This window comes from Ambystoma mexicanum, chromosome 5q (assembly GCF_040938575.1).
Source record: "Ambystoma mexicanum isolate Mex_15411 chromosome 5q, UKY_AmexF1_1, whole genome shotgun sequence".
Lineage (NCBI taxonomy): Eukaryota > Metazoa > Chordata > Amphibia > Caudata > Ambystomatidae > Ambystoma > Ambystoma mexicanum.
The window spans coordinates 535,291,058-535,308,544 of NC_090933.1; positions in this window are offsets into that span (position 1 = coordinate 535,291,058).

Below are 17,487 nucleotides of genomic sequence, written 5' to 3' on the forward strand. Positions count from 1 at the left end.
CCCCTCACCCCCAAGTAAACACTATGCCCCATGGCTCCCACCCCCAACCAAACACTATGCCCCATGGCCCCCTCACCCCAACCAAACACTATGCCCCATGGCCCCCACGCCTCATGCAAACACTATGCCCCCTATCCCTCACCCCCAACCAAACACTATGCCCCATGGCCCCCATGCCTCATGCAAACACTATGCCCCCTATCCCTCACCCCCAACCAAACACTATGCCCCATGGCCCCCTCACCCCCCAAGCAAACACTATGCCCCTGTCCCTCAACCCCCAAGCAAACACTATGCCCCCTGTCCCTCACCCCAACCAAACACTATGCCTCCTGTCCCTCACCCCCCAAGCAAACACTATGCCCCCTGTCCCTCACCCCCAACCAAACACTATGCCCCCTGTCCCTCACCCCCCAAGCAAACACTATGCCCCCTGTCCCTCACCCCCCAAGCAAACACGATGCCCCCTGTCCCTCAACCCCAACCAAACACTATGCCCCCTGTCCCTCACCCACAACCAAACACTATGCCCCATGGCCCCCTCACCCCCAACCAAACACTATGCCCCATGGCTCCCACCCCCAACTTAACACTATGCCCCCTGTCCCTCACCCACCAAGCAAACACTATGCCCCATGTCCCTCACTCCCCAAGCAAACACTATGCCCCCTGTCCCTCACCCCCAACCAAACACTATGCCCGCTGTCCCTCACCCCCAACCAAACACTATGCCCCATGGCCCCCTCACCCCCAACCAAACACTATGCCCCATGGCCCGCTCACCCAAACCAAACACTATGCCCCATGGCCCCCTCACCCCCAACCAAACACTATACCCCAAACACACTCTCAAGCATGCACCCATACAGACCCGAACCCCCGCCCCCAACGCAGCACACACATTCTCAAGCACGCACCCATACAGACCCGAACTCCCCTACCCCCCAACTCAGCACACACTCTCAAGCATACACCATGCACCCATACAGACCCGAACCCCCCGCCCAACGCAGCACACACATTCTCAAGCATGCACCCATACAGATCCGAACCCCCCGCCCCCCAACGCAGCACACACATTCTCAAGCATGCACCCATACAGACCCAAACCCCCCACCCCCCAACTCAGCACACCCACATGCACCCTTACAGACCCAAACCCCCCACCCCCCAAATCAGCACACACACCAGCACCCATACAGACCCGAACCCCCACCCCCCAACTCAGCAAACACACATGCACCCATACACACCCGAACCACCCCACCCCCCAACTCAGCACACACACATGCACCCATACAGACCCGAACCCCCACCCCCCAAATCAGCACACACACATGCACCCATACAGACCCGAACCCCCACCCCCCAAATCAGCACACACACAGACCCGAACCCCCCACCCCCAACTCAGCACACAAAAAACATTCAAATCAAAACATTCACACACATCCGACACTCCCCCCACCCCCGCATCTCAACATACACACAAAATACATTCAAATACAAACATTCACACACATCCGACACCCCCCCCACCCCCGCATCTCAACATACACACAAAATACATTCAAATTCCAACATTCATACACATCCGACACCCCCCCACCCCCCAACGCAACATACACACAAAATACATTAAAATTCCAACATTCCTACACATCCGACACCCCCCCCACCCCCCATCTCAACATACACACAAAATATATTAAAATTCCAACATTCCTACACATCCGACACCCCCCCATCTCAACATACACACAAAATACATTAAAATTCCAACATTCCTACACATCCGACACCCCCCCACCCCCCCATCTCAACATACACACAAAATACATTCAAATCCCAACATTCATATACATCCGACACCCCCCCCACCCCCCCATCGCAACATACACACACAAACATAAAGTAAAACAGACCCGACACACAAACACAAACAGAGCACTTACCGGAGACGTGCTGGAACTGGAAGGCAGGTAAGCGGCAGGTAAGCAGGAACGCTGGAATCGTACTACGGCTGGCGTGGCAAGCAAGGCTGAAATGCCTTCCCGCATCAAGCCTTATGGACCAGGCCAGCCGTAGTGCTGGCCCTCCATTGGGTCAGCACACACACACTACGTGGCTCATAGGAGCAACGTGGTGCATGTGTGCTGCTCCAATGAGGGACAGTGTTTTGTCCGGCCCGGAAGACAACAAAGACTTTCCTAATGGAGGGCGGCCGCGGGCCGCCCTCCATTAGGAAAGTCTTTGTGCCTCGCGGGCCGGACAAAAGAGCATGGCGGGCCGCAACTGGCCCGCGGGCCGTATGTTGTGCACCCATGCACTAGTCTAAGGGAAGTAGTCATTCTTGGCGGAGCTTCCCTGTCGATGGAAAAACAGGGTCAGCACAGCTGCAAGGCTTAACCAGTGCTTTTGTGGTCCTGGAAGATGCTGCTGGAATTTTTCTGCATCTTCCTCTTCAGATTTGATGTTCCAGTAGTTGACTCTGCCTGTATTCCCAAAGCCCTTGCCTTATATGTGTAATCCCATTCATTAACAGCACTAAGCTGTCAATCAGATGGGGGGTCATCCTCTAGGACAGCCACCTGCCCAGTTGGAACTGGTTTCGACCGGGCATGCCTACAACAAAAGGCCGATGAAGTTTCCGGATCCTCCCTCACTTCCTGCCTTCCTAGACACACTGGAGCCTGGGCAAGCGTCAGGGCTGAAGCCAGCCAAAGGCAAAACACACAATAGATTCAACCCTGATCTAAACAACAGAGTAAAAGCCCAGAAGGAAAGAACAAACATGAAATGCAAAAAAAGAAGGCTGGGGCTATTTTGGTAAAATGGTCACCCATGGGTGCTGTACTGCAGCTGAGAAATCAGCCTGCAGATACGTTGCGCAACAGGTAGTAAAAAAAAAAAAACACTGCCACCAGCCATTCAAGTTAGTGTAACAAAAAGCTACATGACAAGTGGGATAATGAGTTACTATGTAACCCCCCAGCACTCCACAGAAGGTGGTGTGAACTGGACACACAAAGGAAAAATGTTAGTAAGACAAAAGTTGTCCTACTGTTCTTGGGAACCGTTGTTCACACAAGAAAATGTATTTAAACATTTAGAGGAGTCCAAAGTACTCCTCAGTGGCACTGCACAAAGGGTTCTGCGTGTCACTATATAAAAAGCCGATGCCTATGGAGTTTACCAGACTCCGTTAAAATCAAAAAGGTCCCAGATTCCAGCAGGGGGCTGGCGGTCTCTAAGGTGAAAGGGAATTAGCACAGAAACTGAAAATTCTCCCTAACAAGGGTGGACACTCATCTAGTGGGTATTTTTCATTATTTACCCACCCACCATCGTTCCATGGACATGCTAATGCCTATATTCATTCCCACTTAATAGCTTTAACTTCCCCCTCCCTCCTTGCCACAAATACATATTTCTGGGTTCTCTGGGCTAGTTTTTCCAAGCAGTAACATCAAACCTGGTGTTATAAATGCATGCCAGTGTTTTTCTGGAGCAGTCCTCTGAGAGTTAACGTCTTAATGTCAGACATAAATGCTGTGCTGGTGTAATAAAATTGTTTTAACCAAGTATAGTTTCTGCAACTTGATTAACAAGTAGTATGCATGTCTTTGTATTTAAGTCCTATTAAAAGCATGTACTGGCAAAGTGGACAATTTTGGCTAGTGTTAGGTATATGATAGGCGTTTGACAGACACTGCTATCATAGACATATGCCGAGGTAATAACACTATTTCACAGTTGTTACCATGCCATAGCAAGTTATTGCCATTAAGGCAGCACCTGGCAAATGCCTATCAAATGCCTAGACAAAAGCCAAAACTGTTGTCTTTGCAAATGCTTGTTCCAAAATGTTGACTTAAGAGCGATGGGTCTTAGGGAAAGGCCAGTGTCAGATTTTAAGTCAGGCACATGCTACAGATCCGTTTCAAAGCGTGGATCGGGAATTTGAACCTCTGTTGCTCTGCATGGTCTTGCTTCCAAGAGACCAGCACATTGCCCCTGTGCTATCCTCCGCTCATCTTCCATTTTGTATGAATGGCAAACTAGCTTCCACCCATTCATACAATATGCTAGTGTTTCTGAAAGTGATACCTCCCGCCCTTCTTCACGTCTGACCTCCAGGAAACTTATGACTGTCCGACGACAAGTGGCTATAGAGGCCAGGAGACCTCAAGGTAGTTTCATACTTAAGTTGATCATTCCCTTTATGGGAACCTGATAACCCTACAATGTTGCTTGCCTTCCCCCTTCCACACACCATCCCAGAATACATGTCTAGAAATGTTGAGCTTATTCTACATCAATACTTGTGAAGAATACACTTATGTCGTATTATTATGAAATATACCAATATGAATTGTGTTTCGCATGACATCAATTAAAACGTATCCAAAGAAAATATGAAGCCTACAAGGCTGCATTTTTCTAATCATCACTTAGCTTCTAAACTCCCACTTCATTTTGTCTGACATTGCTTCATGTCCAAGTACAAGAAAGAGCGGTGAATCTAGAGTTTTTATGCACTATTGTAGTTATCAAAAGGTTTTTTCATTAAAGAGGTCTAATTGCAGCTGGTTTGTCTAGTAGTATAACTGCAGACTATTAGACTATTCATATAGTAATTGAGAGGAGTGAGCGAGATGGTTTTGGAGAATACAAACCCCTCAGATTTAAAAGGGTTCCACTAGGTTGAACTTTAAAGGTTTGCTTCCTGGGCCACGATCAATGAGGCTCTACCACGTTCGACTGTGCTTCCATATAAAGGCAGGCAATTAAAAACCTGGGATAGTAGTGGTTGGCTTTTGAAGAGGCAGAAGCAATAATAAAAAGTTCTGGATAGTTAGGGAAGTACATTTTTTTAGTTAGGGGGTAGTCTGTGTTTAGTAGAATTGTAGGTTAAAGCAGTATTAAATCATTAGACTGGCACATTAGAGAAGGATTTTGTGGGGCCTTTGGTACATGATTTGTGAAGGGGCTTCACACCACACAAGAAGACCAACAGAGTGAGAACCAAACCTGCATTTTTAAGTGTGGAGAGTACCAAAGCAGTGTGAGGCGCATGTACATTTTCGAGCTGTGGGTGAAAATCAAAGCAGCGGTAGGTGCATGTACATTTTCTAGCTGTGGGTGAAAGTCAAAGCAGCGGTAGGCGCATGTACATTTTCTAGCTGTGGGTGAAAGTCAAAGCAGCGGTAGGCGCATGTACATTTTCTAGCTGTGGGTGAAAGTCAAAGCAGCGGTAGGCGCATGTACATTTTCTAGCTGTGGGTGAAAATCTAAGCAGCGGTAGGTGCATGTACATTTACTAGCTGTGGGTGAAAGTCAAAGCAGCGGTAGGTGCATGTGATTTTTTTGGGCAGAAGAATATGCCAAGACAATCCTTAGCACACATTCGCTTTGTAGCTAGGAGAGTATGCCAATGCAGTTTTGGGGACAAATCACACTTTTAGGTGGTAGAGGTATGCCAAAACTATCTTAGACACTTGCAAACCTAGTAGGCAGAGGAGTACACCAAAGTATTTTTTTATTTTTATTGATATAGCTGATAAAATAAACTTTACAATATAATTAATTCATTAAAACATATAAAAATGTATGAAGTATACAATATTACACAATAAAACTTGACCAATAGCCAATTGCATGTAAATCTAATTAAACAAGGTCAAAATCAACATCAACATCAACATCTACATGAACAGCCCTGTCAAATAGCAATAAACTATACACCTGAACGTAGGTAAAAAAACACAAAAAAACAAAAGAGAAATAAAATCAACATTAGCAAGTGAAAATAGAATAGAAGAGAAAAGAATGTAAAGGAATACACACAAGATTAACTGTGGTTATCATATACCATGTTATCATTGATTTCGTGAATTTTTAGCTCATGTAAGAAGGCCAGGGCTCTGAGTCTTACGACCGTAGATTAACCACAGTAAATAATTTTCCACAGAATTTCTGAAGTATGGACTCTGTACAGTTACATTATTGACTCAAAGTGGACCTTACGTTGATTGACCAGTGCCGCACATTCAGTTAAAAGATGCCTTAAGTTTTCTTCAATACTTTTTGGATGGCAGGATCGACAAAACCTCATAGGTTCCTTAAGAATTTTCCACCGCACCAGAATCTTCCTGGTAGGCCAAAGGTTAAACCTCAAATGCAAGAAGTCATATATGTGGACTATGGATGGTGCTTTAGTCAAATATGCTTCGGGGATTCTATGTTTTTTCCTACAAAATAGATGTACATCAAAATCACGATATTTTGAATAATCTTCACTAGTGCTTTCCCAATCAAAGGCAAACAATCTAGTTTTGACCTGTATCGGGTTTTGAAGAAGAATCATTAAGCAAACGTCCAACCAAGCCAAGGCCTGAACCACCTGAGACCGCCATTTGGTGATAAAGGTATTGGTCGATGTGAAGACATGATTAGCCAGAATACCCAGAACAGAACATGTTTGATAAGCTAAAAGGCATTTTCTGAACAGTGCCACCATCTGCCAAATGTATCTCATATATAGAAATATTAACCCAAGTTAATTTCGTATGAAGGGGAATGGAGTAAAGATTAAGTACCCCGCGCCAATATTTGCCCTCTAAAGTGGACCCACATTTTATCATCAATATGGGTCTGGTTTCAGCTGCATAGAGCAATATTGGTGAGGTTTTCTGATGATAATATGTCAAAGCAGGAGCAACTGTAAACTTGCCATATTTGCGTAGTATAATCTTGGTCTGTTGTATGGCCGTTGTAACTTTATGAGATAACAATTGGCCATACAGAAGCACACCTCCATAGCTTACTATTTGCACCCCTTGGTAAGTGTAGGTTTGTACTACTTGTAATCTACTCCCCATGAGAATCCAAACGCCAGACTTATAGCCGTGTTTTCCAGATGAATTAAACAGCATGACCTTATTCTTCTCAAGATTGATAGACAAGTAATTCACCTGGGTATAATCTGCAAGAGCATCCAAGGCTCTCTGAAGCCCTTTTGGAGTCTTGGACATTAAGACCAGATCATTGGCATACATTAGAAAGGGTCAATTTAGGAGGGTCAGTTAAGATGTTAATAAATGCACTCCCCACATCAGAAATAAAGAAATTAAAAATGACCGAGGCCAAGGTGTGCCCTTGTCTCACCCCTCTATGGGTTGATATCGGAGTTGATAATCTACCACCCACCGAGAGTCTTACTTTTATAGTGTTGTTCGTATGCAGGTCTTTGATTAAAGAAATTAAATAAGGCAGGCAACCCTGGTGAATTAACTTGTGAATCAATAATTCTCTCAAGATAGAATAGAAAGCCGCGTGTAAGTACACCAAAGTATTCTTAGGCACAAATCAAATTTTTAAGCAGAGTGCACCAAAGAAGTCTTAGGCATTCATGATCTTTTTAGGCAGGAGAGTATCACCAGGCAGTCTTATTAGAAGTGGGCCTTGTTGGTAGGGGGTGCATGCCAAAGCAGCCATAGGAATATATTTGTTTAGGTAGGGAGAACGGAAAATAAGTCTTAGAAAGACATGAATTTTATAGGAAAGGGAGCATGCCAAACCCGTCTTAGGCACATGTAGATCTAGTGAAGGGGGAATACCCCAAAGGTAGTCTTGGGCATACATGAAATGGGTAGGGATGAGAGTACACACAAGCAGTCTTAGGTGCACATGCTATTTGAATGTGGATGAATACACCAAAGAAGAGTTAGGTACATGTTAAATGGGGAAAGGATAGACCATAGCAGTATTAGGCATGCATACATTTTGTAGTGGGGAGTACGTTAAGTCAGTCTTTGGCACATGTGAATTTTGTAGAGCAGGGAGTAGGCTGAAGCAGATTTTGGCACACATGAATTCTTAAGAGGGGGAGTATGCTAGCAGTGTTAGGCACACATGTATGCTGAAGATGGCAGAGTAATCCAAAGCATTCAAAGGCACACATGAATGTTCTAGGTGGAGGAGCACAACAAAGCAGTGTCAGGAATATGTGATCTTTGTCTACAGGAAAATAAATCAAAGGAGCAATTGGCACATATGTTTTATTTTAATGGATGGGAATACAGCAAGGCTTTCCTAGGCACATATACATTTTGTAAGTGGTGGAGTACACAAGTTAAGTCTCAGACACACCTACAGTTTGTTGACAGGGGTGTTTCTTCAAAAACCATTTCGGGCAAATATGATTTCTTTAGGTGAATTGTGTAGCCTGAGAGTACACCAAAGCAGTCTTAGGCATACATTAATAATGTATGGAGGGTATAGGGCAAATCAGACCTTGGAATGTGTGACATTTGTAAAGCAAGTATCGTGGTCCGGAAATAAGGGCGCCTGAAGCAACATACCGGCACCCTTTCCGGACCACCATGCTACAATGATGCCAGTAGGAGCCAAGGATCCCCCGGGAGTTCAGGCCCCTACCGACATGGTCGTTCCAGAAGCACCAGAACCGTTAGAAACGGTGCCAGTGCTTTCTTGTTCCCATTTCCATGGAATCCTATGTGGAGTAACCGTTACTGTCACCACTTGTGATATCCCAGCGTCATCGGGATATCAGATGGTGGTAATGGTGTTATGGGGTGATGGCAACCGGCCGGTTGCACCAGCGGGTTACTGCCAACCTCGTAATAAGGCACAGGGTGTCTGAAAAATCAGTCTTACATAACCTGTGGATTTTGTAGGGGCATGCAAAAGCAGTTTTAGGCATGCATGAATTGTATAGACAGGGGAGTACAATAAGGCAGGAATAGCACATATGGATTTTGTAGGCAGTGGAGTGTGCCTTAAAATTCTTAGAAACATATGAATTTTGGATGTAGGGGAGCATGTGTCAGTGATGGCATGTACCTCTTCTGGTTTGTGTTAATCTTTGGTGAGTAATGGTCTGTCCCTACGGGAACCCACTTTTCCCCGAGGTGTTTAATACTAGGAGGTAAGTAACCCCAGGTGCGGCAGCCAGATGAAAACCAATGCAGGGAAGAAAAACCTCTCTGATTATGACCACCAGCAGATAGTGAAGGCTGGTGTAGGAAAAATGGTTAAATGCTGGAATACAAAAGCTGGAGGTGAGCGACAGCATACAAGGAGCCAAAGCTGCAGGTGTGCGGCAGCAAAAGAGGAGCCAAGGCTACAGGTGATCAGCAGCAAACAAGGAGTCAAGGCTACAGGTAAGGCATGACTCTGCTCGATGTATGCAGCATCTCGCAGTGCCATCTTGGGATGTCTGGGACGTGGCTCTGCGTTTGCGTTGTGTCACAGGCGCCATCTTGGGGTAGGCTCTCAAAACCAAAATGTGATGAGGCATCATACGCCATCTGCTCCAAATGAACCACCGTCATCTTGGAGGTTGCATGACAGTATGCCAAAGCGGCCTTAGGTATCTTTGAATTTTGGAGGCTGAGTAGCACAGCAAAGCAGATTTGGGTTGTGTTGATTTTTGCATCCAGGTAGTGTGTCAAAGTAGTCTTAGGTAGATATGCATTTTGTTGGCGTGAAATATGTCAAAACTATTGTGTGCACTGTGACAAATTGTAGGATGTCATCCCTGCTTCCCTAGGCGGAGTCCCTTTCAATGAGGCCAGGGAGGAGAGAATAGTCCCCCTGGGGGTGGTATTCAGCAGGTGGATCTCATGGAAAGGGACTCCCCTGTGGGACTGGGATGACTATTCTGGGTGAACACGGTACCCTCAAAATACATCCACTTATCTCTTACTCTCATACCTACACTGAACCCTATAGTCATTCTTACGTCCATATAGTCTTGTAGGGTAGAAAACCTTGCCACCAGAGACAGTACTGGGATAAGGAAGAGTATGTATTACCTATGTTGAGCAGGTAAAAAAAAACTGGAATGAAGAAGATCACAAGAAACTCACTTGGAAGTAAAACCACTAATACTGAGACAAGGAGGAGGTGCAGAGTAATGCAGAGTACTCTGCAGAACCAACTTGAGGGTTCCATGTGTTAATATCCCCAAAAATATTGCCATATAAAAATATCGCCATATTTTTGCAGCGATATTAAGACATGTAACCTGCGTGGGACACCCCCACAACCCCTGCATTATTTTTAAAGGAGCAGGGGACACCCCGCAACCCCTCCTCCCAAAAACCCTAAAACCCCCCAAAAAACCCCAAATTATCCCCCCAAAAAATATTGACCATATATACCGCGACCATATGTACAGCAATATTTTTGGTTGGGATAATATGTAGCGATATCAACTTGAGTGGTCCAGATAATGGGAGATCATCCAACAAATACAGAGAATAAAAAGGTAAGAAGGACTTGGTAAGCATTCAGTTCCTCCCCCGAGGTACCACAAGTCAGAAGGATGTTTGACTTGGAGAAGAGGAGAGAATGATGGCCAGGCCACAAGAGGTGCTACCGGGACGTCCCTCGTCAGCCCGCAGAACGACGAGAGAACTGGAGGAGCGGGAACGAGGTGAGAGCAAGTTTCCTGACTGCTCAGGCATGGAGAAGATCTCCAGATACTCAGCCTCCTTGGCTGTGGAGCCGCCACAGCGTATGCAGACCCTGGGAGGTAAGGCGACCGCAGGGGAGCAAACAAAACTTCAAAGGTGCCCTGTACTCATACCTGTGACCCAATGAGAAGTCGGAAGCTACGAGGGATGTTGGTGAAGGCATGGGAAACTAGAGAAACCGGGTCTGTGACCCATATGAGAACCGAGAGAGCTTGGAAGCTAGCGAAACAGAGCCAGGGACATGTATGAAACCCGGAGAGGCCCAGGAAGACCACGAAGAAGGGTTTGGACCCACTATTCAGAGAGGAGGATGTCACTGAGACAGTGTCTGGCAGGTTAGTGAGCCAGACCTGTTACACTAAGAAGGCCAAGTGAAGAGCCAAACCCCCTGGCATTTTGAATTGTGAAAGCCAAAGAAGGATAAGGTAAGAGCCATACTCCTTAGCACGGTGAATTGTGAAACCCAAGAAGGCCATCCACATTGACACTGTGAATTGTGGAAGCCTAAGAATGTACCCTCGAGTTGATGACTGCCTACAGGAAGAAATCCCTGAAGGAATATGAGAAAGAGCTAAAAATAAATGGACTGATGGCATCATGAGAAAGTGTGAACAAAGTCCTGAAATACTGAATTAAGACAATGCATGACTCCTAGAGGAAAAATGGCGAAGTAAAGAACCAAGTGAACATTCAAAGTGTAAAAGAAGATTACACAATAGAAAAGTACTGCAGAAATCAGAAGTATAATGTATGTACATACTCTGAAACACAAGATAGATCAAGTCATCGTATAGGTTAGATACAAGTAGTGAATAGGATGCAGCTGAGACACAATTGTACAGAAACTAGACATTGGTATCATGAAATAATTAAGCCAAGGAATCATGAAGAGAAAATGAAAGGCTGTGTCGAAGTAGAATAGCAGGTTGTTGGAGCTGTGTTGGGAGGCTGTCTGACCTGAAGTCAAGAACTGAGAAGTCGAGGTCAGCTATCTACGCTGAAGAGGAACATTTGTGTAGAGGATGAATCCTCTCACGTTAAGGTGTAAGAAAGAACGCATAGGATGAAAAGTCTCAATTCATTAACACATTTAAAATCTTTCAGAATTAACAGAGTCACAGTCTCTTGTCATGTGAGTCGAGGTGAAAAGTAGGGCTTGAACTTAGAGTTCCAGATACGATAGCGAGTGGCCTCACTCCTGTTGCATTCCTCGGACAACAATACTGTGCAAGGCCAAGTACAAAGAGAATTTCATGGCAGAAGGCATGGGTGATGGGTAATGTTGGGCTAATTGGGTTGTAGGGAAGCTTCATGACTATCTACCTGCACCTGGGTCTTGGCTCATGGGCTGCTAATTGAACCGAATGTTCCAGATATGGCACACACATGCCAAACCAATTGTATTAGTCGGTATAACGAAGGACCATGTAGCTTGAGAAACCAATGGAACACTTTGTAACTGATTTCTCTTAAATTACACATATGAAGAGGTAGGCATGGTTATCCACTTGATATTTGACAGCCAATAACAAACCTTGCTCCTAATTGATTGTATATATAGACGAGTCCCTTAACCAATCCCAACCCTTGATAGTTTTTCACTATTGCCACATAGCATGATATCTTTCTGACACATGAAGAAGTATATAAATGTTTTTTTGGTGGAAATCGCTGAGAATGAGCATACGTACGTTGATATTCATTGTAACTCCCTGTTTTAGATAATTGCTAATAAAACAGCAACTTGCCATCTTATTGAGTTTGTCCGGGTATTTGAACTCAGAGTTACTCTAATGTAATCCCATCCAGTAACAGGTGCACGTTTCCAAGTGCCATTAGCTCATGTGGTAGCGGAGCGCATAGTTTCGATCTAAACTAGTTTGACTTCAGAGTTTCGGATGATCGGGCATACTCGCCATTAGCTGTAAGATAGTGGAGTTTCCTGCAGAGAGCAGCCGATATAAATAAAACTTGCAAGAAAAACCGAGTGGTTGGGCAGGTCCCTCTTTGAAGAAATCCCTGCTCAGTTTCCAGGGGTGCTCTGCCGACGGAAGGAGAAGTGATTGGATTGGAGGAGGAGTCGATACCGAAGGCCTTTAGTCAATTAAATGTATGTAGACTAAGGGAAATGGCAATATAAAGGGGCGGGATTGTGATATTTCATGTAAATAAGTTGGGTAAAAGGAATTTTATGTGGATAAAGGAACGCCTATGTAATCTTATTTCAAGGAAGATAGAATAAGACATCTCAAATGCCATTCGGAATATTAAGAGAGAGGATACACATATTCAAGACCATGGAAGGTGACATCTTAAACTCTGTATGGGGTAATATAATTGCAGTCATAGGAAGAATACTCTTACTATAAATATTATAGGGAAAAGAGAAGGTGATCACAGGGGTCTTTAATGTGTATTGTGTTAATATTTTGATTATTATTTGATGTATGAATTTCTGAAAAGTGATACATTGTGAAATCTGGAATTGAAGTTGTTTTGAGTTAAGTATAGTAAACGATTGGCGCCAGTCATGAAACAGGTAGGTTGTTGAGATAAAAGAGGATTGAGCAGCAACTGATGGTGCTCGCTCATATTTATCTTTTTTGAGATTAAAAGTGGTGAGCAATAAGCTTTGAGATAAGTAGAGATTTATTAAATATAACAAGGTAACAATCTGATAAGTATTGCCAGTTAATTGTGACTTGTCATTATGGAGGACACGCCTCTTATGCACCTTTGTAAAACATTACCACAACATGTGCCCAAGCTCAAACAGTAATATACAGAATGGGTAAAGGGCACAGTTGATAATATGTTCATGCCATGGCCACAAGGGGGATCATTTTCAAAGGCAGTATCATAACACATGACCACATATGTGCACGCCACGTACACAGGAAAAAGATTTGAGAAAAGACTGGCAATTTTAGAACTTTGGAAAATGTATCACGAGGAAAAAGCGACCAGCCAGTGGAGGAGTGGATGCTTAATTTGAATAAAAGGGAGGGCATTAAGCCCTCGGCTCATCTTACTCCACCTGAAACTAAGAATGTAGATGCAGAGGAGACATGATTTTATCCTTTAAAATAATTAAAAGCAGCAGTGGGGTACAGTAACCCAATATGTGCACCCCTGCTTATAGCAGTGATGACAGTCCAGAACAGAGTAAAAAGAAAGAACACGCATTTAGGTTCATACGAGATAAAGAGAAATGAGACAAGAGATCAAATATATCAACAGATATAGACAAGGATATTAAGAGATGGAAAGGAGAGAAGGATAGGCCCGATGAGGTAACGCATTTACGGAACAAATGGATGGGAGGACGATATTACTCATGTTAGATGAGAAAAGCATTGAGGAGGATAAGCAAAAGGAAGACAAAGACGTGCAAGGAAAGAAGGATAGGTAAGGAGCAAAGCTGTTTATACAAGATGAGCAAGGAAGGAAAAGCAGGGAACGATGGGAAAAGATATATAGAGAAGAACAAGAGAAAGACAAAAGGCAGGCAGAGGAACAAAGAAAGTATGAAATTCAGAAGAAAGAAATAGAAGAAAGGGATAGGAGAGAAAGAATGTGAGGAAGACGAGGCAAAGCAAGTTAAGGAAAAAGATTACAGAGACGAAGAGAAGAAGAAGAACGAAGAGAAGAAATAAAGGAAGCACAAAAGCAAGAAAAGAGAGGTTAAGAAGAGATGCGAGAGAACAAAGGGAAGTGGAAGAAGGAATAAAAGAGAATAGAAGGTAGCAATATCATGATGTCAGTCTCATTCTTAAAGAAGGAATAAGACCGAGCGACGAAACACAGGGGCGATGGCAAACGATAAGGGAAGTTTTCCCAATGAAAGAGGTGGCTCAAGAAATGCCTAAAGTAGCACAAGAAGAGGAAAGATATGATGCAGAAGGTATTGGAGAGAGGACCGATAAGATATATCAGCAAATAAGGCAGAATAGCCAGTATGGGATTCAAGAGAGCAGCATACGATCCCTGATACCAAAAACACGGGTTGAGTAGGAAAACATGTTAATTGATGGACAAAGAGTATTGTCTTTTAGTAGATTAGATAGAAGAGGAGGATGATAGTCACACCAGTTGGGGTTTAGCAATGACACATGAAAAAAGGGAGTCAGGTTGTGAGATAGAAGGAGAGGGTGCATGTGCCCCCTTGGGAAGTCAAAATCTGGATAAGGAGGTAAGATGGTCAGATCTAGAAGGCCCTAAGGAAAGAACACCAGATCCTATACCATATTGTGAACTTTCCCAAAGATGATTGTGTAGTGTCAGAGGAGAATCCCGACCCTATCGGAATAGGTTAAGGTTGTTTCCAGCACAAAGATGAACAGGGTTGATTACCCCTGCATTGAATAACCGAATAATGTGATCCAGTTATGGGATGGGGTTCACACAATTCCACTTGTTAGAGAAGGGGAGCAAGACCACAATATATTTTGTGATAAGGCCTCAGATGGATAAGGATAACTTAAAATGCAAGTTCCATAGTTTGACTTCGGGGACTGCAAAATGGATATACGAATTAGAGAAAATGACAGGGGAAATACGTTGGCCATAAGGGACATAAAAGGTCTATTGGCAGCTATTCTTGGAGAGAGAGCAGACGACATTTCGAAGCGGACGTGATATGCAAGTCTGACAGCACAAAACACAGCGCATGATGGAGCGCCATTTAATCATTGTAGGGCAGATGTTTGGAGAGCTCTCAGGGTACAGCATCCTGATACGTCAGATATGGGTGGAATTATGACACGTAAAATGAAAGAAGATAAAGACACTATTGCTTATATTCAGGATATTCAAGAGAGATGGCAGCTTGAGACGTGTGAACCTTGGGAAAAAAAAGTGGCTTTTTTCTATCATATTTGGTGTCAGGCACTGCCAGATACAGTACAGAGACAAATGAAACAACAAGTAGGAATGGAAGCAAAGCTGTGGGCTGAGATACAGTTGATCATTGTGCATCATTGCCGATTGTCACAGGAGAGGAATAGAAAGAAAGATGAGAACAGGAAGGTTGAGGAGCCAAGTTAGTTCAGAAGAAATTGTCAAAATTTGCTATAGAAGGCGCAGTATTAACAAGTGGAGAAGGAGGAGGAATGCCAGAAATAACGTGTGCATCCGCGGTGGATAATGTACACTCAGTGGATCAGAATTGGTATGGGTTTTGGCCACGAGGTAGAGGTGGAGGATTTAGAGGAAGCAGAGGTGGATTTCAAAACACTCAGGCTTGAAGTCCGAACACTTAGGGAGAATATAATGGTGGATTTGCCCGAGGGCCACCCCCATTGTGTTGGAATTGTGGGATAGTAGGGCATATGGCGTACGTATGTAGAAGCCGAGGAAACATGCAACAAAATTGACAAAATTCAAGAGGTGGGACAGGTCATCCAATTCCATAAAGCACACAAACACAAGTGTTTGTGGCCAGGATCACACATCCTATTAGACACAGGAGCCACAAGCACAGCAGGAACAACAGCAGAGGCTAGTGCAAATGCACCCACGGCAAGGGCAATCGCAACAAGCACCTATGCTGACACAACAGAATGCAAACACAGGGCAAACACTAGCACCTAGGACAGGGGGTGTGACTTTGGTAGGAGGGAACCCTTTTATGGGGACAGGTATGAATTTGTATCCTCAATAGGACAGCTCACATGGTGACTTGATATGTTCAGTACTATCAGTAACACCAGACCTCCAAGAGAAACCAAGGGTTGATGTGACGATAGGAGGCAAATCTTTTTCTTTTCTTGTAGACAGTGGGGCGACTCGCTCTTGTATAAGGGAGGGAAAATACCAAAAGTCAGGTATTGCCATGAATGCTCAAGGGTTCTCTGGAGCTACGAATTTAGTTCCTTTTACTGATAAATTACCTGTTTTTGTAGTGGAATGTGACATGTCTGTCCCCTTTTTATATTCACGACAAACACCAGTTAACATTCTGGGTAGAGATTTCAAGATGAAACTTAACATGACGATTTCATTCTGTCACAGGTTTCCCCCCTTTTCACCTGGTACTGTTGTTTGCTGGAGCTCTTTGAAGGAGCCTTCTTGCGCACAGTCTGAGTCAAATATAGTCCCATGTGGACATCTTGGGAGTACAGTGTGCGTTCGTCGTTCCAACGCCTGGGACGTTCAGTATGTCCGGGAAATCCAGGAGTAGAAGAACTGTACTCAGAGATGGGTACACGGAAGTCCGGGAAATCCAGGAATTGAAGAGTGTACTCGGAGATGGGTACACGGAAGTCTGGGAAACTGGGGGGAAGGTGAAAGGAAGGGAATTAAGGAGGAAGGGATAATAAGACCAGGAACCGGGAATTAAGTAGTCAGCGAGAGCGAACTACGGCAGCTCCCGTCTAGCCACTGAAAACGGTAGTGTTGAGACGCGCGGGGCCACAGGGGCGTAGCTTACTTATAGAACGTTCTACGTCCGGCGTGGAAGCTGGTAAGCAACGTTCCATGTTTGACGGCCATGTTGGTAGTAGCGCAGAGTGCAAGCCCCGATGTGCCAGGGACCAGGAAGTCCAAAAGGGACACGTCTGACGATTGATGACACATTCACAGATCAAGGAATAGTCTGCTCCACTCCTGAAATACACTATTTAAATGTAGGAGTGTTTATACTGGCATTTACAGGACAAGTGGCTATGTGAGGAGTTCCAGGAGATCCGGAAGTCTTCAAGTGTGGGGTGAGCATTTTATTAACATGTCTACAAGGATAAGTAGGGAAAATTGTGAGGATACCTGATGAACTTTCATTTAGACCACAAGTACCTATGGATAAGGAAGAAGGGCAGATTATTCCCATATAATTGGAAGCAGCTATAGTATGAGGGGAAATAGCAATACCTTAAGTAGTAAATGATAAAGGCAGAACATGGATAACAGTGATAACTCTTGAGGAGGGTTACAGATTGACTGACATAACAGATGAAGATATGTTCATATATATGAATGTACAGAT